The sequence below is a fragment of the Ovis canadensis genome, chromosome 19 (assembly GCF_042477335.2).
Source record: "Ovis canadensis isolate MfBH-ARS-UI-01 breed Bighorn chromosome 19, ARS-UI_OviCan_v2, whole genome shotgun sequence".
NCBI classification, from domain to species: Eukaryota; Metazoa; Chordata; class Mammalia; order Artiodactyla; family Bovidae; genus Ovis; species Ovis canadensis.
In genome coordinates, this window is record NC_091263.1 from 27,449,654 (window position 1) to 27,475,309 (window position 25,656).

General features: G+C 41.9%; 1 long non-coding RNA gene across 3 annotated transcripts in view; it reads right to left on the bottom strand.

The window, feature by feature from the left end:
* Positions 1-24,515, bottom strand: part of LOC138424198 (uncharacterized) — a 190,499-nt gene extending 165,984 nt beyond the window's left edge. The window contains exon 1 of one of the 3 annotated variants that reach the window (XR_011250678.1): positions 23,988-24,515. This is a non-coding gene — a long non-coding RNA (uncharacterized lncRNA). The remainder of the gene's footprint in view (positions 1-23,987) is intronic. The other 2 variants (XR_011250679.1, XR_011250680.1) reach the window with 2 other exon arrangements.
* Between the last annotated feature and the right edge of the window lie 1,141 nt (positions 24,516-25,656).

The window sequence follows — 25,656 nt, forward strand, 5'->3', positions numbered from 1 at the left end:
TGTATGTACACATATCCCCTCTTATGCTACGCATTTTAGCTGGAACGCACCTCTTCCAGTGATGAGCACCCCCATCTCCCCGTCCTCCTTTGCTCACTCCTATCTTTTCAATGATTCCTTCCCTGACACACTATTCAAAAATTACAGCAACATTCCCAGAGTTCCTTATACCCTTTCCTTGCTTTTTCCTCCAGATCATTAATCACCATAGTCTTTATTACATACTTACTGGTGTTGACGACTCTTCCCTCCCCCTCCATACAAGGCAAGCTAAAGAGGGAATTTACTTTTATGTTTTGTTCACATTACTTAAAACAGGGACTGGCCCATTGTAGCGCCATGATAAATACATGTTGAAAATAAGTGGATGACTGAATAAATGAATGACCCACATTCCTGATAAGTTTCAATACTTATCTGAAAAACACTGATAAGTTTCAACCATATAGAGTTAAATAACTTGAAATTGAGGGGATGACAGAAGTTGATGCAAAACTCTCCTTTCTAGGAAGCTCAGAGTTATAGGAGAAGGTTCCAGCAAGCCTCACTAATAATCTCTTAAAATTTACAGTGAAAGCCTGAAGACATGGATGATCTGTTGGAAAGTCAGCAATAACCTTTGCCTGATATAGATCAACCCAAGAAGACTCAGGAGGAAAAGGATGCGGTCAGGCTATTTTTTTCTGACTTGTTTTCCAAAGGAGAACTCGATCTAACTTTAGCGTCAGAGAAAGTCTCTTACCCTGGGATGAAATAATCTGCAGAAAGAAGTCTCGGTAAACAACCTCTCAGGAGTCATTTGCACACATGTGGAAAAACAAAAAAGTGATGGAAAAGTGATGGAAAATGTAAAATCTCAGTCTCATCAAATAGTCCACAAGGCTTTTGAATTCCTTTGTCATTCATCTCTTTTCCCACGTGGTCTGTCCACCTAAAAGTAGGGTATCTATTGTCAGTCCTAAATCACACCCCCCCATTGGATATAGTATTTCATCAACATACACTAAGTGTTCACTGAATTTTAGTTGAATGAGGCTAAATGTATAGCACAGAGAACAAACGCATGTATCCACGGTGATACTCACAATATTTAACAATACACACGGCTCAGAAAGAACAACTCCCATGAACACCATACAGCTATGCCAGAGGATATTGACTGAAAGATACCCGTACATTCATCACCCCCCTCTCCCACCCCCAACACAGATTCAAACATCACTGTACGAGACGCTGTATCTAATCGTGACGATGTCTCTGACCCTTTGGTCTTCAGCCTTTCTCATTTCCTAATGTATTCATTCACTTAGAGAAAGTAAACTGAGTCACCTAAAAAGACCTACCTTTCTAGGATATAGGCTTAACGTTTTGCTGACTTTTGAGTGCAAAATTTTCATCACCAGATATTAATTGTTTAGCACAACATATCCACATTCTAGGCCAATAAACCGATGGTGACATGCATGCTTACCTAATCTGATCTTTTTATTATCTTAGTAAAAGTAATTTCTCATACATGTAACTTACTAATAATTTCTACTTTTATTATTCAAAGAGCTCTTATAAGTACAAGTGTCTCTTCAATGATATAAAACTTCCTTTCCTTCAAGATCAAATGTAAAACTTTAATTAAAATACTCAAGGCAATAAAGTCAAATTCTAATCCCTTTATGTAGTCAACGAGATGGAATTGAAAGAGAGAAGAGTAGTGGATTTTTTCAATGGTCCATTCAATCTTTTAAAAATTTTCATTATCTTCCAAAAAGTAAGTTATCTGACATAATATGTTTCTTATTTATAGGAGGCAAAATTTTCCGATGAAATTGTTGTTCTTCACTCAATCAGTATTAAAATAATCAGCTACAGGGAATGCTATGTCTACAAAATAAATGCCTGCTATTGGACACATATCTTCTTTTTGCAGATTGCTTCTGTGCAATTTTCCTTTATGTATGTCTATCTGATCTCAGTATTATGGAAGCAGAGACAGTTTTTTACTTTTACTGACTACGAATATACCAGCAGCAAAGCAACCGCGTAGATGTACAATTCAGCATCTGTTCTACAATATTTTAACACACATATCCCCAATTTCCTTCCCTACATCATAAAAAGTTGTTTGACCCAGCTGTCATGAAAAGTGCTAAAGTTCATTTGAAACTATACATAAACACACACACACACACACACACACAATGGTAGGTTTTTCTCCATCGCCACAATTATGCTATTACTCATGTGTCCTGTGAATAATAAATCAAACAATCATAAGTTTCTCTTCTTGCATAAAGTTGCCAGTTCTCTCCTTTATAAGATAAGATTTTTTAAAACTAATATGGCTATGAAAAAGTATAGCTAACAGAAGAACCATTATCCTGAAGATGACTTACTAGAGACAATAAAACAAAACTCAAAAAACTGTCATGCTTTATGGAACAAAAGGAGAAAGCTAGCCTCATGAAATGGAGATAACTGTAGCTTCTTCATGAACACATAATGGAGTATTTGCCAAATGCATGCCAAGTTGCTTCATTTGTGTCCAACCCTTCGTGACCCCATGGACTGTAGCCTGCCAGGCTCCTCTGTCAACGGGATTCTCCAGGCAAGAATGCTGGAGTGGATTCAGGGGATCTTCCTGTTCCAGGGACTGAACTTGTGTCTTTTATGTCTCCGGCATTGATAAGTGAGTTCTTTACCTCCAGCACCACCTGGGAAGCCCGTTTGCCACAAAAGACTCACTAAATAAATATTTGTCAATTTAACAGTTAAAGAAAAAATTTCTGAAATTACCCCAGGACATGCATCTCAACATCAAACACATCCTGGTAAATTTTTTTTTTTTTTGGTATTTAAAGAATGAAAGGTAGATAGATAGATAAATAAATGAAAAAAAGAGGAAGAAAGTTTTAAAGCACTGAGTAAAGGAAAAATAGTAGGAACAGATATCAGAGTAGGCTCAGATTTCTCTGGAAATACCAAATTCCAAAGGACAATGACGAAACCTCTAAAGAATTTAGGGAAAAGTTGTTTAGGGAAAACTTCCCCCAAATGTGTATCCTGCCAAACTTTTATGTATAACAGCAATAGAAAAATATTACATGCATTCTATTCTTAAAATCATCTTGAAATATTACATAAATATTTTACACCAGCAGTCTTCAGTATAAGGTACACTTACAGAATATACTAAATTTTTTCAAGGAGATGAATGGGCACAGATGGTTTTGTGGGAATCAATTCCTAGAATCTGAACATATGTATTGCTTTTCAAAACTAGGTCACTTGGTTCTTCTTTCTAAACTCCCATTTAATAATCATTCCTTTCCTACTTGACAAAAGTAAGATCAATCTTTCACCCGCCCAGGAAATTACCATTCTACATGAGTGCCTTTCGTGTAAATATCTCTGGAACAATTTAGAGTAATAGTATCAGGACTGAGAAAGTGAATGACTCTGAAGACTTAGCAAAAAACACTTTTGCAGATAAGGGAGGTAGCATCTGTTGTTTCTAAAAAACTGAATGTTAAGCTGCTGGATCATTTAAAAAATTGTTTCATACCAGTGAATGTGATTTTTGGCTTCTAACGCTGGAGTCTAAAGAACTGAGTAGCATTGTTATAGAAAAGACTTTCTATTCCTATCTACTTAAACATTAGTTTGCATTTCCTTGAGTTTTATATAAAGGTACTCTTTTCAGTCCAGCTTCTTTCACTCAGCATAATACCTCTGAAACTGGTGTGTGCTGTTGCTTGTATCAAGTCATTCCTTTTCATTAATGAATGGTCTTCAATTATGTATGGATATGCTACAGTTTCCTTATCCACTCAGCTACTGATGTACATTTAGGTTGTTCTTGGCTATTACAAATAAAGTTGCTATGAACATTTGTGTACAAGTCTTTGTATGAACACATGTTCTAATAAGTATATAGTAGGTAATAATGATTTTCTTTTGCATGAATATCTAGGAGCAGAATGAATAGGTCACATGGTAGGTGTATATTTAATGTTTTAAGAAGCTGATGAACTATTTTCCAAAGAGGCTGTGCCATTTTATATTCTACCAACATTGTGAATTCCAATGAGAATTCCAGTTCTGCCACGTTCTCATCAATATACTGTAAACAGAAGCTAAAGCAGTGCTTAGAGAAAATTTTATAGCTTAAATGCCTACTCTAGAAAAAGAAGGTTCTAAAATCAATAATCTACCCTTCCAATGTAAGAAACTAGAAGCCAAAGAGAAAGTCATATCCACAGCGAGCAGAAGGGAGGTAATAAAGAGCAGAAACCAGTGAAATTAAAAATAGAAATACAGTAGGAAAAAAATCAATAAAATCAATGGCTGGTACTTGAAAAGCATTAATAAAATCAATAAATCAGATGTACTATGGGGAAGAAGGGTACAAATTAACAAGATAAGGGAAAAAGAGAGAGGCCATCACTACAGATCTGACAGACACTAAATAGACAGTAAATTCATCCATGATAAAGATAATTAGATAAGGGAGTGAAAAATAAAATGAATATGACAAAAACAGTGTCCACAAATTTGACAATTTAGATGAAATGGATCAATTCCTTGAAAGACATAAAGTTCAACATTTGCTCAAGAAGTGTAGATAATTTGAATATTGCTATTCTTTAAAGAGATTGAATTCATGGCTATTGTTTTAAAGCAATAAAGAAGACTCCAGGCCTAGAAGAGTTCACTGGCAAATTCTATCAAACATTTAAGGAAGAAATAACACTGTTTCTACACAATTAGTTTACAAAAGTAATGAAACACTTCTCAAAGACATGAGAAAATATCATTATCATTCATGAATGCAGATACGCCACCAAACCTAAATTAGCAAGCGAAATCCAGCTATATATAAAAAGGATAACACATCACAACCAAGTGGAATATATCATGGGAATGCAAGGTTGGCTAAACATTTTAAGATTAACCAATATAATTTACCATAATAATAGACTAAACAGAAAACTAATATGATCATTTCAGCAGATGTAGAAGAAGAATTTGATGCTTCCATCTCAATAATACCCAGCAGTGGCCTCAGGTCAATATACTTCTTAGAGCAAAAAGACCCAATCATCTGGCTGATATTTACATGGCCAGAGGTGAGTTGTGTTTGGTTATGTGTTCTAAGCAACAAGTACTGTATGGGTATAAGGATATCACCCAGGTAATAATCTTTCCAAATAAAGCTCCTTGAGCCCTCTGTTACAGATGGAGGCAAGGAGAGGAAGAAGTGGGACAGCATTTTACAAAGATCCAAGTGTTAGACAAAAAAAAAAGAGAGAGAGAGAGAGAGAGAGAGAGAGAGGAAAAGACTGGAATACCTCAGGGGCCTTCAAACTTTTGATAATACATTAATGAGATTTATCAAACCCATTTTGTGACTTAAGTCTTTCTGCTGAGAAGTTGAACAATACTTGTTTAGACTTCCTCTTCTGTTACGAGACTGTTACAAGAGGGCGTTCATAGGTTCCAAACACTTGCCTTGGTGAAATCCTTCTCTTTTCTTTGGAATGTTTTCCCCTCTGGCTTCAGGACTACATGCTCTTATTCTGGCCTTTGAGAATAGTAGCAGAGTGTCTTCCAGTAATACCTGAAGAAGGGCTCACAGTGGATCTGTTCTAATAATATGAAGTGAAGTCGCTCAGTCGTGTCTGACCCTTTGCAACCCCATGGACTGCAGCCCACCAGGCTCCTCCATCCGTGGGATTTTCCAGGCAAGAGTACTGGAGTGGGTTGCCATTGCCTTCTCCAGGGGATCTTCCTGACCCAGGGTCTGAATCCAGGTCTCCCACATTGCATGCAGACGCTTTACCATCTGAGCCACCAGGGAAGTTCCCCATTCTAATAATAATGGCTTGCAATTAACTGTAGTCTGTCTTTCCGTTCACGTACTCATGACTTCCACCAAAATGGGAGCCCAGCCTGGTACTCTGTGACAACCTAGAGGGGTGGGATGGTGGGTAGGAGGGAGGCTTAAGAGGGAAGGGACACACACACACACACACACACACACACACGTATGGCTGACTCAGATTGTTGTACAGCAGCAACCCACACCACATTGTAAAGCAATTAATCTCTGATTTAAAAACAATAAAGTTGCTATGGTCCACAGGGCCCTAAGACTCTTAATTCCTTCTCTTGTGATTCTGCCCCTTGCTCTCTAAGCTCCAGTCACAATTTCAGTTTCTCAAATTCATGCACGCATGCTTAGTCGCTCAGTTGTGTCCAACTCTTTGTAGTCCCATGGACTGCAGGCAGCTAGGCTCCTCTGTCCATGGGGATTCTCCAGGCAAGAATACTGGAGTGGGTTGCCATGTCTGCCTCCAGGGGATCATCCCAACCCAGGGATCGAACCAGGTCTCCCACATTGCAGGTGGATTCTCTACCATCTGAGTTACCAGGGAGGCCCAAGAGTACTGGAATGGGAAGCCTGTCCCTTCTCCAGGGGATCTTCCCAATCCAGGAATCGAGCCAGGGTCTCTTGCATTATAGGCGGATTCTTTACCAGCTGAGCTACCACGAATTCACAAATCCTTCATAAAACTTATGACTTCAGACACGTTGTTCCCTCTATTTGAAATGTTCTTCTACTCACTCACTACCTGGTTAACCCCTGTTCATACTTCAATTCAGCTTAAATCCCTTTCTTAGAGATATCTGTTCTGAAAACATTCCACTCCATCTAGGAATTATTCTCCATTACACTTTCTCTTAACACCGCATACTATTTCTTTATTGCTTACAGCATGATTTGTTGTTTCGTATCCACTTGTGTTCTTTTCCTTGGCCTCCTACTCCTGCTGGGTTGTAAATTCTGTGAAGGCAGGAAAAATATTTCATATGCTATACTTCCTATACTATTGTGTCTCCAATGCATAAACAATTCCTACCACATAGTAAATGCTCAGTAAATCTGCACTGAATACATTTGAATAAACTATCACTATCCTTCTGGACTCTAATATTTGATCCAAAGTGAGTGAACACCCCAGTTTTTAAGCCATCTCAAAATATATTACTATAATTAATTTTTAATAGCATAGCTTACCTATTAAAATTACATGGCATTACTAGAATGCTAATAAAAATATTGTTGCCTAAAAGAACAACACACAATTTTGAATCTGAAGGTAGATGGAAGCATTAGAGACTCAAGCAGCGTTACCACCTGTTTCATCCAGCATTATCACCATGGGCTGCAATCACATGTGGTCAGATAGCTTAGAATAAAAACAGTTCTATAACAATTTCCAATGAATCCCTTTTTTTTTTGCACTTTCCCCAAATGTTTCTTCATAAATGCTTGTGAAACGGAAAATAATTAATAATTTTTATTTTTTTTTGGTGGACTAATATGTGCTTGACTCAGTAATAATGATCAGCAAAGAGAATCCAAGAAGTGTGTAATAGGGACTGTCTCCTCGGTCACTAAATAGAGGATCATATATTTGTGTTCATTTGTTATCTCAGCATTTTCCATTTGGAATAGCATCCCAAAGCTAGGGTAACAAGGTTGAAATAACCAGTCTAACCTTGTATGGCAGCCCAGTCACACATCTCTACCTTCCATTTTTTAGTTGCTAGACATCTATTCTGTCTAGCTACAGTGTGACAATGATTTTTTAAAAAAATAATAATGTTGGCCACTTTTCTCCTAGCCTAATGCTTTAATTAATTTGTTGCCAGGCATAGCAAATACTATTTCAATGCTCTAAGACATCCACAATAGGGACAGAAATCTCTAAGAGACTCGGACTTTGTGAGCTAAATGGGATTTTATTTGAGATCAGCCTAAACTGTAATGACAGCATTATAACTTCAATATAAAGATATATAAGAATTTGATAAATAATTTTGGGAACATTTGTTCATAATTTTAAATTAGAATGGGTCCAGGAACTCTGAGAATCAAGTTATCCTAGCTAAAATGTATAGAAGAGTCTTTTTCTCTTCTTTTAAGAAACCAGTGGCATAATAAATATTTCCAGCATCCAAAGCATCTTCCTGAACAATAAAAAGTAAAGAAACAGGGAAATGAATTAAGTTCCTCTCCAGACCACTGGGGAATCAAGAAGAGGTCTGGCACAAGACCACAAGTAGAAAAAAAAAACATCAAAAACCTGCATGATGCTCATAGAACTGGACTCATAGACTCATAGAACTGGAAAAATTAGCAACCATGGCTAAGAATGATATGGCCACAGGTGGAAAAGGTAGTCATGAAAAGGCATCTGGTCACAGGGAGGATCAGAGTGATACAGTACAATTCTATGCCTGGGGGAGGGGGGTGAGCTTCTGCACGGGGCCCCTACATGAGAGGTGAGTTCTGTAAGCTTTCACCCAGAAATTCTAGTGGCTCCATCAGTCAGTCAGTTCAGTTGCTCAGTCGTGTCCAACCTTTGTGACCCCATGAACTGCAGCACGCCAGGCCTCCCTGTCCTCACCAACTTCTGGAGTCTATCCAAACTCCTGTCCATTGAGCTGATGATGCCATCCAACCATCTCATCCTCTGTCATCCCCTTCTCCTCCTGCCCTCAATCTTTCCCAGCATCAGGGTCTTTTCAAATGAGTCAGCTCTTCACATACACATACATAGATAGATGAAATACATTTTCACATATTGAGGTATGGGGAAGTCATAGTGACCTATACATAAGTTGAATTTTTAGCTAACTAAAACAACCTGTTGGTGACCTGTCAAATATACATTGTACATCTTCTTTCATTGTTAAGAAGAGGGCACGCTGACCAGAATTAAAGAATGTCCATATTGAAAATAAAGGTTTTAAATGCCTCCTTTCTTGGGACGACAATGCGGATACTCCTTCAGTGATAAGACCCCCTTTCCAGGTGCCAAGTTCACAGTGACTCACTGTGTACAGGCTGCCTTCTGGGCTATACAAAGTCTATTAGCTTCAGTAAACTTCTGCTGTTCCTATTATAGATTGTTTATTGATTATTTCCATTGACTATACATACATATATATTTATATATGTGTGTATATACACACATAGATACACACATTGTCAGCTATGTATTTATACATACATATATATATGATATTGTGTACATATATGGAGAGAGAGGGAGAGAAAGGGAAGTGTTTTCTGTTATTTAAACACTGTTTCCATGTATAATATCATGTAAGAAATGAACCGCCAGTCCAGGTTCAATGCAGGATACTGGATGCTTGGGGCTGGTGCACTGGGATGACCCAGAGGGATGGTATGGGGAGGGAGGAGGGAGGGGGGTTCAGGATGGGGAACATGGGTACACCCCTGGCGGATTCATGTTGATGTATGGCAAAACCAATACAATATTGTAAAGTAATTAGCTTCCAATTAAAATAAATAAAAATTTTTTAAAAAAACACTGTTTCCTCATGTTTCAAATAATCTTCAGAGTGTTGGGAAAGAGGTTTGTAGTACCTGACAATAATCATGAAAATCATTGTTTTCTCTTTCATTCTCTCCTTTACTAGAGTAACATCAGATTTATTCACTTATTAACATAGCACCATTCTGCCCACACCCCTAATCCCTGAGTCTCTCTATTTTCAGATCCAGCTCCCTAAGTGGAGTTCTAGAAATAACTGTAGTTATAGTTGTTGTAAATTATACAGTTGAGTTGGAGAAGGAAATAGCAACCCACTCCAGTACTCTTGCCTGGGAAATCCCATGGACAGAGGAGCCTGGTAGGCTGCCATGTATGGGGTCACATAGAATCGGACACAACTGAAGCGACTTAGCAGCAGCAGCATACAGTTGAGTCATATCACTTCCAACAAATGACACTGAGGAATGGTTAGAGTTCCTTATGCTCATTCTTGGGGGAAAGAAAGCCATGCATTAGGCTGGCATAGTTGGTTTTGGGGTTGCCTGCCCCAGATCCTGTTTGTGGAGAAAGTGGCCCCATCTCCCAGCTGCTGTGAATGTTGGCCGCAAGAAGAAGTGCTTTTGGCCAAAGGGACCTTGCTTTGGAATTTCCTGGAAGGCTGAGTTCTCTTCTCTCTCTAGGGATAGGCACCATTTCCTTACCATTGATGGGTGGTTAAATGAAGCTGTTGAAACTAGGGAAGACAGCTGAGCAGGAGGATATAGGAACTATCAAAAAGAGGATATTTCTTTCCCAGAGATCACGCTTCATGGCTTAACTGCCATGAAGTTAAGCATGAAATGTAATATTTACACCAACCCCACCCTCCGCCATGGGGAGAGGGCATGCAGCTGGCTAAGCAGGAAGCACAGAATTTAAAAGCTAAAAGAAAACCCTGAATGGCAAGAAAAGCCATTTCTGGGGGAAATAAATAGCCAGCAGCCAGAACTTTGGAGACAGCACTGAAGGATGCAATCCTCCTTAGGAAGAGCAAGGATGAAGACTCGGAGCTTAAAAATGCACTTGGAACAACTGTCGAAGCAGAACTAAAATTAGCTGCAATCGGTGATAAGAACCTTTACAGGAAAATGACAGCAATAAAAAGTAACAATAGCTACTGCTGATGGAGCACCTGCCAAGGGTGGGGCTCAGTGCCAGGGTCTTTACATTTATTTGTCATAATCCCTGCAACAAAATCTGTGAGACTGGAATAAGTCCAACACCCATCTCCACACAATGCTTTGTTGCCTGTTTTTCCATTACAAACTCACAGTAGGAAAGAATAGCCTGGAACAGGCAGGAAAAGAGAAATGGAACCCTTGGTGTAATAGGGGAGAACAAATCTAACTCTATACTGCATATTTTTCTTTAACCCTTGTATTACAAAAATGTTGCCTATAGCCTGAAATGTGCAGGACAGCCCAGCTCTCAAGGCTCTGACCTTTAAAGGTATAACACTTTCCCATTAATATAGAGATAAAAAGTTGCAAAACAGAGAATAACACTTGTCTTGTTGGAGGTTTACAGCAATGTTGTGATGGGACCTACATGGGTAGCCGCAAGAGCAAAGGATTCCTATACCAGAAGTTTGCAGGAACCAATCACACCACTCCCCTTTTGGTATAAAAGAAGCCTGAATTCGAACTCAGGGAAAATGGTTCATTGGGACACTAGTCTACAATCTTCTTAGCTGGCTAGCTTTCTGAATAAAGTTGCTAATCCTTACCCCAACAACTCATCTCTCAATTTATTTCTCCTTAGCACACAGCACAGTGCCTGGCGCATAGTAGTCACTCAATAAATATTTGTGGCATGAATGGAAGAACAGAAATTTACATGCCAAAATTTTAACAAAGGTTAATTTGTGAGGGTGGGACCAGGAGATGCATTTTCCTTTTTGTCTTCCCAAGATTTCTGAATTAAATTTATAGTCTCATAAATTGGAAAATTAAGAGTATATTTTAATATAACTATGTAATGTTTAAATATTTTGAAAATCATGATCAATTTAATTCTTAAATGAAGAGGGCTTTTTTCCTGTATATAGAAAACCTTATTTAAATTTCCCATAGATCACTTTAGGCTGTAATTTATTGGTACACATAAATTCAAGGTTGCATAAATGCCTCTTAGAAATTGACTGCATTTCAGCATCTGCAGAATGCTACTGTGAAGGTGGCTCTGAATCCCAAATAGAGAGAAGGCTGCTGCAGCTTTTCACTGGGGAAGGGAGCTGCTGTTTAGGGCACCTCTTCTGTTCTCTGAAAAGGGAACTTCTTTCATCTACACCCATACAGATATCTTAAAAAAAAGAAAGAAAGAAAGAAAAAAGTCCTAAACATGTTCCTTAAATCACAGGCCTGTGCTTCATGATGGGGAATGGAAAATTTTTGCCTCTACCTTTTCTAGGTTCTTCTGGCGGGTCTAAGAATTAAATCGACACAAGATAGACTAACAGGAGAAAATAAAATTTAGCTACACACTTACAGAGACCCCACAAGAAAAAAAAAAAGGACAAGTCAGTTAATTGAGACTTACATGCCATCTGGGAGAAAAAGAGGGGATAGGGGCTTGGACTTCAAAGGGGAGGAAGGCAGTTCTACATGGAGATGGAAAAACAAATGTTTGGTAAACAAATGTTTGCTGCGCTATACAGAGAGGACTCAGAGGGGACTTGGGCCTCCACACCCTGTCACACTGCCCCTACCACACCTAAGTCCACATTCTTTGTAGATTTCTCTGGTTACAGTACCTTCCTGGACCAGACCCTTTATCTAAATTCTTTCAGGTAGTTAAGGGCAGGGGGCGGGGGCGGGGGGGCGGGGGGCAGTAGAAAGAAAGACTTCCTGTGTTTTCTGCTTCCTAAAAACAATCACCCTAGAATAATCTTCGTGCCAAAGACACATTTTGGGCTTCCCCTACTCATGACTCAGGTGGTGGAGAATCATCTGCAATGCAGAAGACCTGGGTTCCATCCCTGCGTCGGGAAGATCCCCAGAGAAGGCAATGGCTACCCACTCCAGTATTCTTGCCTGGAGAGTTCCATGGACAGAGGAGCCTGGCGGGCTACAGTCCATGGGGTCTCCAAGAGTCGGACATGACTGAGTGACTGACACTTTCACTACATTCGTAATAGCCAGCAGGGAACAAAGGAAACCCCAGCAAATGCAATGGCGGTCATATACAAACATTAGGACACTAAGAAATCTATTTAACATATGCTTCCATGTTATGACTTAGTTTCTGGAATTATGCCCTAAAGTTCTGTCCTTAGGCAGGATAACAAAAATCCTCAGGAACGTCAATTTCTTTCTCGCAGTGAACCATTTTCTGACAAGTAATCTGGTTCTCTGTTAGCTGACCTTGACCCAGAAACTGTCTGAACTGCACTCTTATTTTACAGATGAAGAAATTGAGGCTCAGAGAACTCGAGCCATCTGCCAAGGAGCACAGCTAGTTGAAAGCAAGTCTGAAATAGACAGCAGGTCTCCTGACTGTCTGAAGATATTTCTGTGGTACCCACTGCAGAAGAGTTTTCCAAGTCACTCCACACTCCCCTCTCATCCAGGTCCTCTTCATTCACACCATTACCACTCGCTTGCTAGTTTCTTCCTTGCTGGGCCTCCTGGGGAACTGTTCCTGCCTCTTAACTCCCTCTGTTGGTTCAGTTCAGTTCAGTTCGGTTGTGTTCAACTCTTTGCGACCTGGTGGATAGCAACGCGCCAGGCTTCTCTGTCCATCACCAACTCCTGGAGCTTGCTCAAACTCATGTCCATCAAGTCAGTGATGCCATCCAACCATCTCATTCTCTGAAGTCCCTTTCTCTTCCTGCCTTCAATTTTTCCCAGCATCGGGGTCTTTTCTAATGAGTCAGTTCTTCAATCAGATGGCCAAAGTATTGGAGCTTCAGCTTCAGCATCAATCCTTCCAATGAATATTCAGGACTGTTTTCCTTTAGGATTGACTGGTTGGATCTCTTTGCAGTCCAAGGGACTCTCAAAAGTCTTCTCCTACACCACAGTTTAAAAGCATCAATTCTTTGGCACTCAGCTTTCTTTATGGTCCAACTCACACCCATACATGACTACTGGAAAAACAATTGTCTCTGCTTTTTAATATGCTGTCTAGGTTTGTCATAGCTTTTCTTCCAAGGAGCAAATGTCTTTTAAATTTCATGGCTGCAGTCACCATCTGCAGTGATTTTGGAGCCCAAGAAAATAAGTCTCTCACTGTTTCCATTTTTTCCCTGTCTATTGGCCATGAAGTGATGAGACCAGATGCCATGATTTTAATTTTTTGAATGTTGAGTTTTAAGCCAGCTTTTCCACTCTCCTCTTTCACTTTCATCAAGAGGCTCTTCAGCTCTTCTTTGGTTTCTGCCATAAGGTGGTGTCATCTGCATATCTGAGGTTATTGATATTTCTCCCGGCAATCTTGATTCCAGCTTGTGCTTTATCTAGCCTGGCATTCCGCATGATGTACTCTGCATCTAAGGTAAATAAGCAGGGTGACAATATACAGCCTTGAAGTACTCCTTTCCCAGTTTGGAACCAGTCTGTTGTTCCATGTTCAGTTCTAACTGTTGCTTCTTGACCTGCATACAGATTTCTCAGGAGGTAGGTAAGGTGGTTTGGTATTCCCATCTCTTAAAGAATTTTCCACAGTTCCAACTTGTGGATCACACTTGTGATCCACAGTCAAAGGCTTTAGTGTAGTCAATGAAGCAGAAGTTTTTTTGGAACTATCTTGCTTTTTCTGTGATCCAACAGATGTTGGCAAATTGACCTCTGGTTCTTTCGCCTTTTCTAAATCCAGCTTAAATATCTGGAAGTTCTCGGTTCACGTACTGTTGAAACCTCACTTGGAGAATCTTGGCATTACTTTGCAATAATGTGAAATGAGTGCAACTGTGCATTAGTTCGAGCATTCTTTGGCATTGCCTTTCTTTGGGATTGGAATGAAAACTGACCTTTTCCAGTCCTGTGGCCACTGTTGAGTTTTCGAAATTTGCTGGCATATTGCGTGCAGCACCTTCACTGCATCATCTTTTAGGACTTGAAATAGCTCAGTTGGAAATCTATCACCTTCCCAAGCTTTGTTCGTAGTGATGCTTCCTTAGGCCCACTTGACTTCACACTCTAGGATGTCTGGATCTAGGCGAGTGATCACACCATGATGGTTATCTGGGTCGTGAAGATTTTTTTTTGTATAGTTCTTCTGTGCACTCTTGCCACCTCTTAATGTCTTCTTCTTCTGTTAGGTCCATACTGTTTCTGTCCTTTATTGTGCTCATCTGTGCATGAAATGTTCCCTTGGTGTCTCTAATTTTCCTGAAGAAAGAAAAGCCCTGCTGGTTGCTGATTACATATGTGGTTAAACCACATGATCCTATTTGTGACTTACAAAAATGTCAATTTCAGTTGACTTAACTTAATACAGGAAAGCCCTGCATGAACACTTTTGAAGACACTCAACACTGTTGAGTTATAACTGCGTGAAATCTGGAAGCAAGCTTGTCTTCCTGGAGCTGTACTTTCATTTATGGAGAACATGATTGGAAAGCAATAGTGTAATGTTGTACGCTCTCAAGTATACATGTGACTGTGAGGGTATGTGTGGGAATGTGTGTAAACACATATGTCTTAATACCTGCTCATGTGATTTTCACTGACTACCCTTTAATATGAGGACATATTTGGTTCTAACTTAAAAAGCTAAGGACCTAGATGTTGCACTCTCAGCAGACATGGAGGGCTCCTGTTCACAGCTCTGCCCTCAGTGGGCAGATTCCAGCAAGGACCACACTATTCAGAAGCCCTGAAGTGGACCTGGCAGTATTGGTCGGCCATAGGCTTGGTTCCCAGCCAAGGGAACAGCTAATCTCCAGAACAGAGGAGCAGCACATCTGCGTGCTTCAGAGGAAGCTTTGGCCCAGTCAACGCAGAAGGTCTCAAAGTGAGGCTGGAGCAATTTGCAATTAGTTCTCATTTGCATTTTTCTGACTAACAGCTATTTAGAGAAGAACTTTAGATATACTGGCTGATGATTCTGGGAGCTGGGCTTGCTTTTAGCCACAGAAGGCGGAAGGGATTTCAGCAGCCTTATCAACTTAAATACTAAGGGAAAACACTTAAAAAGCAGCTATTCCACCTCCTTGTTAATGATGGTGTATCTGTTCACAGGACTGTTTACTATGGCAGCCTCTGGATTCCTCTACACTATCTGGGTGATCTTATACAATGCACTCAACCTTTCTAAATTTCAGGCTCCTTATCTGTAAAATGGGATAATAATGTGTTCCTTATAGAATTATTGTGAGGACTACCTGAGATAATGTTTACTTTCTAATCGGGAAAGCAGACAACAAGAAATGATTCTACTAGTAAGTGGTAAGTCGTTGTGATGCTGAGGAAAAGGAAATATTCAAGGTACCAGAGAAGAGGGATCAGGGTTGGTTGGGAGCACCAGAGGAGGTTTCACATGTTAGGGAGGAGGTATTGAAGAATGAGGTATTGAACACAAGAGAAGACTCTACACATGGACATCACCAGATGGTCAACACCAAAATCAGATTGATTCTATTCTTTGCAGCCAAAGATGGAAGCTCTATACAGTCAGTAAAAACAAGACTGGGAGCTGACTGTGGCTCAGATCATGAGCTCCTTATTACCAAATTCAGACTCAAATTGAATTACCAAATTCAGACTCAAATTGAAGAAAGTAGGGAAAACCACTAGACCATTCAGGTATGACCTAAATCAAATCCCTTATGATTATACAGTGGAAGTGAGAAATAGATTTAAGGGCCTAGATCTGATAGATAGAGTGCCTGATGAACTATGGAATGAGGTTCATGACATTGTACAGGAGACAGGGAGACCATCCCCATGGAAAAGAAATGCAAAAAAGCAAAATGGCTGTCTGCGGAGGCCTTACAAATAGCTGTGAAAAGAAGAGAAGTGAAAAGCAAAGGAGAAAAGGAAAGATATAACCATCTGAATGCAGAATTCCAAAGAATAGCAAGAAGAGGTAAGAAAGCCTTCCTCAGAGATCAATGCAAAGAAATAGAAGAAAACAACAGAATGGGAAAGGCTAGAGATCTCTTCAAGAAAATTAGAGATACCAAGGGAACATTTCATGCAAAGATGGGCTCGATAAAGGACAGAGATGCTATGGACCTAACAGAAGCAGAAGATATTAAGAAGAGGTGGCAAGAATACATGGAAGAACTGTACAAAAGAGATCTTCACGACCAAGATAATCACGATGGTGTGATCACTCATCTAGAGCCAGACATCCTGGAATGTGAAGTCAAGTGGGCCTTAGAAAGCATCACTACTAACAAAGCTAGTAGAGGTGATGGAATTCCAGGTGAGCTATTTCAGATCCTGAAAGATGATGCTGTGAAAGTGCTACACTCAATATGCCAGCAAATTTGGAAAACCCAGCGTGGCCACAGGACTGGAAAAGGTCAGTTTTCATTCCAATCCCAAAGAAATGCAATGCCAAAGAATGCTCAGACTACCACACAATTGCACTCATCTCACTTGCTAATAAAGTAATGCTCAAAATTCTCCAAGCCAGGCTTCAGCAATACGTGAACCGTGAACTCCCTGATGTTCAAGCTGGTTTTAGAAAAGGCAGAGGAACCAGAGATCAAATGGCCAACATCCACTGGATCATGCAAAAAGCAAGAGAGTTCCAGAAAAACATCTATTTCCGCTTTATTGACTATGCCAAAGCCTTTGACTGTGTGGATCACAATAAACTGTGGAAAATTCTGAGAGAGATGGGAATACCAGACCATCCGACCTGCCTCTTGAGAAATCTGTGTGCAGGTCAGGAAGCAACAGTTAGAACTGGACATGGAACAACAGACTGGTTCCAAATAGGAAAAGGAGTACGTCAAGGCTGTATATTGTCACCCTGCTTATTTAACTTCTATGCAGAGTACATCATGAGAAACGCTGGGTTGGAAGAAACACAACCTGGAATCAAGATTGCTGGAATCAAGATGAAAGGGAAAGAGGAGAGCGAAAAGTTGACTTAAAGCTCAACATTCAGAAAACGAAGATCATGGCATCTGGTCCCATCACTCCATGGGAAATAGATGGGGAAACAGTGGAAACAGTGTCAGACTTTATTTTTGGGGGCTCCAAAATCACTGCAGATGGTGACTGCAGCCATGAAATTAAAAGACGCTTACTCCTTGGAAGAAAACTTATGACCAACCTAGATAGCATATTGAAAAGCAGAGACATTACTTTGCCGACTAAGGTCTGTCTAGTCAAGGCTATGGTTTTTCCTGAGGTCATGTACGGATGTGAGAGTTGGACTGTGAAGGCTGAGTGCTGAAGAATTGATGCTTTTGAACTGTGGTGTTGGAGAAGACTCTTGAGAGTCCCTTGGAGAGCCAACCAGTCCATTTTAAAGGAGATTAGCCCTGGGTGTTCTTTGGAAGGAATGATGCTAAAGCTGAAACTCCAGTACTTTGGCCACCTCATGCGAAGAGGTGACTCACTGGAAAAGACCCTGATGCTGGGAGGTATTGGGGGCAGGAGGAAAAGGGAACGACTGAGGATGAGATGGCTGGATGGCATCATCGACTTGATGGACGTGAGTTCGAGTGAACTCTGGGAGACGGTGATGGACAAGGAGGCCTGGCGTGCTGCGATTCATGGGGTCGCAAAGAGTCGGACAAGACTGGGCGACTGAACTGAATTGATTGAAGAATGAGGTCATTATTAGGTCATTATTATATCTAGTTAGGAAAACACGAAATAAGCATCCTGAGATTACTATACAAGTTTAGGTCTGGAATGCACGGTCTGGGGTAAGAACCAGTGGCTATCAATAGATATTTTCTTATTCTCTTAGTGTTTCTAAATGTGCTAGATTGAGCAAAATAAAGGAACTGAATAAATTAGAAGCAGGCTCTTACATCTGGTGCAGGGTTCTCAACTGTGGCCCTATTGACATTGCGGGTGGGATATGCATTTGTTGTGGGGGGCCTGCCCTGTGCTTTTGTTTGTTCGTTTAATTGGAAGATAATTACTTTACAATATTGTGATGGTTTTTGCCATCCATCAACATGTGCCTTTGTAGAATGTTTAGCAGCAGCCCTGGCATCTACTCACCGCCACTCTGCCTCCCCAGTCATGACATCCCCAAACGTCTCCAGATACTGCCAAATGTCCCTGGTGAGCAAAATCACCCCAGTTGAGAATTTCTGTTCTAGTAAATTCATCTGAGAATTACATAGCATTTGGAGTAGATAAATTATTACAAATACCGGCTCCCCACCCCCCGCCTTTAAGGACAGGGGAGAATATATGAAAACAAAAACAAAGTCAGCCTGAGCCTTGATCAGAGTCTGGGCGGGTCATCTGGGCAGAGGAATTCTGCCCAAGATCTGACTGCACTGTCCTGCTGCCAGTGTCAAGCTGGAACTAGCTTGCCCAGAAGCCCAACCCTGGGTGGCTCCAGTAAGACTGGTCAAAAGACGGACCCCGGAACTTCCCTGGTGGTCCAGAGGCTAAGACTCCACCCACCCAATGCAGGGGGTGCGGGTTCAATCCCTGTTCAAACAACTGGATCCTACACGCCACAACTAAAGACCTCACATGCTGCAACTAAGACTCAGAGCAGCCAAATAAAAATAAAAATTAAAATTAAAAAAATAAGAGGGACCTGCATGAAGTCTAGGAGGCAGGGGAAGCGCTGGCCATTACTCTCAGGACTTTGGTGTCTGATCTGGTGATGGACAGTTGCACTGCTGACTCCAGCTAATTCTCATTCTCCTCTACTCCTTGCGCAGCTTTTCACAACAGCAGGTCCTGCTGACTGCCAGCAACGCCAGCTCTCCACCAGAAACGTGACCGCAGAGTGCAGAGATGGGAGCCTCACAGTGACAGCTTTCCGTGACAGCTCTGTTTGGGTGACTCACTGGGGGTTCTCGGCTTCTCAGAGTTCCCTGCAGGCTTGGACTTGTCCACCCATGATCCCTCTTCCAGAACCTCACTTCCCCATGTCCTCCCACAAGTGGATAACACGCAATTTCTATCATGGCTTCCCTGGTGATTCAGACAGTAAAGAATCTGCCTGCAATGTAGGAGAGCGGGGTTCGATCCCTGGGTCGGGAAGATCCCCTGGAGAAGGGAATGGCTACCCACGCCAGTATTCTTTCCTGGAGAATTCCATGGACAGAGGAGCCTGGAGGGCTACAGTCCATGGGGTCGCAAAGAGCGACTAACACAATTTCTATCATAAATCCAGCCCCTTATTCTATAACACTCAGAGTAGCTGAGTGACTGACCCTTGATAACATCTCTCCATTCTTAAGGTCTTCCTCAGAACTGGAGTTTCAGAAGCCACTGACATCTAAGCCACTGTTAGTCACATTCACCCTAGGAAGGAACCTCAGGACATGAATCATCACCCAGAACGGAGGCGGAGAGAAGCAGGACAAGGAGTCAACTTCCTTCCTAATTCAATGGGTCCTAATAAATTTATCTTTACTATGCCTGTTCCAGGAGCTCAATTTGTTTTGTCTGCACTGGAATATTGTAGGCTAGAAGAAAATTAACTCATTGTAGGCTGAAAGAAGAAGGCTATCCTGTGAGCATCCTCGAGGTTAGGATTTGAGCTGGGGTCGTAAGTTCAGGCTGGTGGGTACAGTCCACGGGGTCGCACGGAGTCGGACATGACCATGCAACTCACACACACAAGTTCAGCAGAGCAGGGCCTCCACATTGACTGGAAGTAGTGACCACAGGGCACCCTTGACGTTCCCTGTGCTTTACTTCAGGTTCCCCAGGAGCAGACCCAGAGACAAGGATATAAGACAACATAAGAGATGTTGCCAGGAGACCCTGAGCAAGATGTGGGGAAGTGAGGCAGGACAGCCAGCTAATAAAAGGTTTGTTATCCAGCTGATGAGCACATGGGTTACTGCAACTCAGTTCCACTGTGGGGTGGGGGGTGCAGGGGGGCTCTGGAAACCAGGATAGAATGCACTGAGTTATCCCACCTGGGGTTGCTGACTCCTGGGAAGGAATTCTTGACATATTCTTCTGACCTGCCCTGCACATAGGCAGAAGACCTTAGCTACTAGAAGTGCAGATGCTGGCAGCTGGCCATTGGCCAGCGTGCACTAAAATGGTGAAGCCCAAGGGAATACTCAGAGAGGCACTGACAGCATCTGTTACTCCCTGCAACACCAGATTCTGTGCTTAAGACTCAATACTCAGATGGAAGCCAGATTTTAGAAAAGACGAGCAGCAAAAAATTGAGAAGGGTGTGTCCTGGGTCTTGCCTCTGGTCTCAAGAAGAGGCTGATAGTAGTGTCTTTGAATCTTAAGTCCTGCAAAAGTCTGGAGTCTTCTCTCTTCATATTCAGGGTCAGTTTAGAACAATCTGGAACATATTCCATTTATTTGCCTGGCTCATTTATTTCCTATGCCTCCTCCTGTTTTTCCACCATTTTCAGACATGAGAGTCCTCATATTTCCTCTTTCATTGGCTCCACTAAACCAAATAGAGGAAAGGGGTCCAAGTTTGTTATTGGAAACTTCCCAAGGTGACATCTGACCAGTGGTGCCCTTTGTACACAGAATTAAGCTTCTTAGGGAAACGGATCCCACAACCTTCTGATCTACAGGAGGGCCTGCCTCAACATGTATGATGTGCAAAAGGGAACTCCATAGAGATACGGCGCCCTGCGTCCCTCCTCCATGCTGTGAGCTGACCATCTGGCAGAGAAGCCATAGAGACTGCAGGGGCATCACTGCACAGTCTTCTCCTGCAGGAAGTGCCTTTTGCCTTTGAGGGTGGTTCATGCTAAGTGGTTGAGGTGGACCAGGGCACAGCTCTGGAGAGTTGACTGTTGACTCTGGCACCTGAGGATTTGCTCAGGTAGAGCCTTTCATGGAGGAGGGTCTTGGAGGTTCCTGTGTGGCCCAGGGTCACTCCAGAGCAGAACAATGTAGAAAGGGATCCACAGGGGGAACCGAACTAAGAATGAAATCTACCTACAGCTGCAGTGTCGCTTTCGTAGAATTCAAAGGAGAGCGAGGGAGGTATGGAAGAAGGGAGAAGGGAGAAGAAAAGAGGGAGAAGGAAAGATGGAGCGAGGAATGATGGTGTTTCCTGCTGCCCAGCCCATGAGACGGCATCCCTAAAGCTTAGGGAGGTCAAGTGACTTTCTTAAGGTGACTGAGCTAATCAGTGAAAAAACTCAGATTCAAACCTGCTCCAAGTTACTCCCAAACCAATACGTGCTCCACTTCGCTACTTGGCTGGCAGCTGGGTGGGGTGCAGTGCTAACAGGGGTGAGGAAAACCCTATAAATGTGGCTACCCAAGGGTCACTCACTACCTATTCATCCACATTATTAACAATAACTGAGAAATAAATAACATTTGAGTAATTCTGCACGCTATAATACTCTGCATGCCACTTAATCTTCAGAACAAGTCTGACAGCATATTAGAGAATGACTTGGGGAGCTTTTAAACATATGAACACTGGCTGGCCCCACCTGAAATTATATTAGACTTGCCTGGGGTTGAAACAGTGCATTAATATATTTTTAAAAGTCACCAGATACTTGTAATGACCAATCAGGGTAAAGAACAGTGGTTTCTGGACTCTAACGTGCATCAGAATGCCCTGGATGGTTGATTAAACAGATTTCTGACATCACTCTCAGAATTTATGATTCACTGAGGTAGGGACTACAGTTTCACATTTCAAACAAATCCCCAAGCAACACGGACACTGCTGGTCTGGGGACCTCCCTTTGAGGACCACTGATTTAGGACACGGGCTTCCCAGGTGGCTCAGTGGTAAAGAATGTGTCTGCCAGTGTGAGAGACACGGAAGATGCTGGTTCGATCCCTGGGTTTTGGAAGATTACCTGGAGCAGGAAACGGCAACCTACCCCAGTATCCTTGCCTGGAGAATCCCATGGATAGAGGAGCCTGGCAGGCTACAGTCCATGGGGTTATAGCGTCAGATGTGACTGAGCATGCATGATTTAGAACAACACTGAGGATGGTGTTAGAGTGATTTCCGCTTTTCACATTAATCAACTGAGGGCTGGTGATGACCAGGCCAGAACCTGCCCTCAGCTCCGTGACCCACATTCTTAAAATCTAGGCCCCATTTGCCTCGTCTTGTACACAAGTTGACCAAGCCTAACTTTACCAAACGTTTCACTGTAGATGAACCCCAGCATTGTATAAAAGTCTGGCCGGTGGGCTACATTAAATCAGTTCCAAATTCTTGCATGCTAGCTGTTAGGAAGCAGTATTAGAGATTACAAAGCTAATTTAGCTTCATTAATCAAGATAGCACTAATTGCTCCGGTCTTCTTAATGAAGGGCAGCTAATGCATGCAAGAACACTTGATCGAAGACAGCTTCCAAGCGCCTCCTCCAGGGCCTGTGCTCAGAGACCAAACTCTTCTGCATAAATGTTCTCTCCTGAACGGACTCAGCAACCTGTACTGCTCGCCTCGGCAGCTAGAACATCCCCTTAGAAAGTAAAACTCCTGTTCCAGGTATTCCCTGGGGCAAGCTTCAGGTGTCTCAGGAATGGATGACTTTGGCCTGTGTGGCACTCAGGATGGTCTCCCAGGTTGATTTAAATCCTTTGCAAATATCAGGAGGTACAGCCAAAGAGAACCATAAGCAAAAGGATTACAAATTCAGTTTTCTCCAGCACTTTTTGTTGCCATCAAAGTGAATTTCACAACCTCAAGAATTCAAGTGACTGCACTTTTAACTTGAATCAATTTCAAGAGACTTCCCTGTTGGCCTGGGAATAGTGGCTAAGACTTCAAGCTCCCAGTACAGGGGGCCTGAACTCAATCCCTGCTCAGGGAACTAGATCCCACATACTGCAACTAAGACTTTGCATGCTGCAAATAAAGATCCTGCATGCTGCAAATGAGATAGAAGATCCATGAGCCCCAATTAACACCCAGAGTAGCCAAGTAAACAATAAATGAAAAAATATTAAAAAAAATAAAAGCTATCAGAGGAAAAAGACACTATCATACAACAAAGAAATGAGAATGAGATTATCAGTAACACTAGAGTTCAGCAATGTGCTAAAGAAAAATAATTTTTAAAATTTTTTATTTTTCTATTTAGCATCTAATGTAGACTGAGGGCCTCCAACATTCTTGGAGGAGGCCAGCCTTCTGTTTATATGCTCTCCTTCCCACAACCTTCCTCCATGCAGGCTTTCTTTCTCCTTAAATAGTGGTCTTCTCATTGAGAAAAAGGGGATAGAGCTGAGAAATGCCTTGATAAGATTATTCCCTGACACTACTCTCTCCCTTCCATTTCTTCTGGCTCCATGATTTTTTTTTTTTTTTTTTTTTTTTTTGAGAGCCATACAATGGAGAAGCTGAGAATAAACACAGGAAATGGTCTTGCTTAGGTTCTCTAAAAGCAGAGCCTGAGATGGATTGCTAACCAAATGACTGAGGGAACTCTTTCAATTCAGCTCAGAGAAAAGAAAATCAGAGAAAAGGGAAAGAAACGAACCAAAGTGTGAGTTCAGCTGAAGTCTCACCTCAGCCTGATTCCACGAGGAGCTCCAGAGTGTGAATTATATCAGGGTGTTCCTTTCTTGAGGCAAGGGGGCAGCCTTCTGTACCGTATATGATCCGTCAGAGATGGACTGTGGGTCACTGATGAGAAGGGCAGAATATCCCAGGCATTTCCAAAGAGTGGCCCCCAGCAGACCAAGGGCAAGTCTTAGAATAAAGGGATAGTTGTCTAATACTCACAGAAGCTGGGGACAGATAAATGGGATCTGGGCACCAACGGCACCTACTGCAGGAGCCCGGCAGAGTCAAGGAGCCTCTTCCTCACATGTGTGCGTAGAAAGTGCAGCTGAGAGGTAAGTGATGCTCTCCTTCTTCAGGACTTGCTGGAGCCCTGGGACGGCTTTTCCTCTCTCTGTACTCATACCTCTGCTGCAGCCCTTGGGTGTGTTTGCACGTTTTATGGTCAGCGCCTATTTCCACATTGAGAGCAAGAGCTCCTTGTGAGCTGGGACCCTGACCCACCCATCTTGTATCCTGAGAACCAGGGCAGCGCCAGGCACAGGCAGGAAACCCCTAGTTTGTTAACGGCACAACTCAAAGATTTCCTGCCCCGCCTCTTAATTAATACCTCTCAGTTCAGTTCCGTCAAGCCCATTTTCAATGAAATGGACAACAATCAAGACCTTAAGAATGCCCATCTCTGGAGCCTGGGAAGTGTCTCAGCGTAATTGCAATTTTGTTGATATAAAATAAAGACAGATGGTCTCTGTAAATAGATGACAATGCACAGAGGGTTTAGTCATTCTTGAACTCACTCTGGTCCAAAGAAAGACCCACTAATGATTCTGTAAAGCTAGAGACAACTACCTGTAAACAAGAAGGAGTGTGTACCACTCTCCCAGGTATTAACTGCCACATTCAGAGACAGTATTTTGCATAACAGAGGTAGTTGTAAGGAATAAAAGCAGGACAACTTAGGAAAAGAAGCTCATTATGCAAAGCTAGTAACCTGTAAGTAGGCATCCCCCAGTCATCATCATGATGAGTAGAAATTTTTTTTCAAATATATTACAAAACAATATCCTCTAGTTAAACTAAAGCTCTTTCCATTTATTAGCACGAAAAAGATCACTGCAATACAATATTCATAAGCAAAAAATAACTTGTACAAAAGTGATACAAATATTATTTCCAAAGAAAAGGTTGTATCATGATGGCAGACTGAATATATGGATTTGCCTAAAATCCCCTAAGCTACACAAAAATAACAAAATCAAGTTCTTGATGCTGAACAAGAAATGCTCCATCTAGACACAGTGTTTCTAAAAAGATTATGTGAATGCTGGAGGGGGTTCTCTCATTATTGGAGCCACTCAGCCATTGTGTTCTCTTCTAAGATATACGGTTAGTTGAAGCTGGGCGATGTGCCTGAACCTAGTACCATTTTTGTGGCCTCGGATGTCTCCACTGAAAGGTGAGTCCCCTGGACCAAAGGCAGATCCTCTTGTCCCCCCCTGACCAGGTGCCACAGCATCCTGAATAGGCAGAACGCTGTGCTGGAGGGAAAACTCTCCCCAGCATTCACAGCTAAAAGCGCTCTTTCAGTAGGTCTCCACTCTCACCCCGGATTCCTGGACTCCATTCCCATTTTGGTTCTGGTGGCAAGTTGTGGGAGGGAGTTTGGAGGGATTT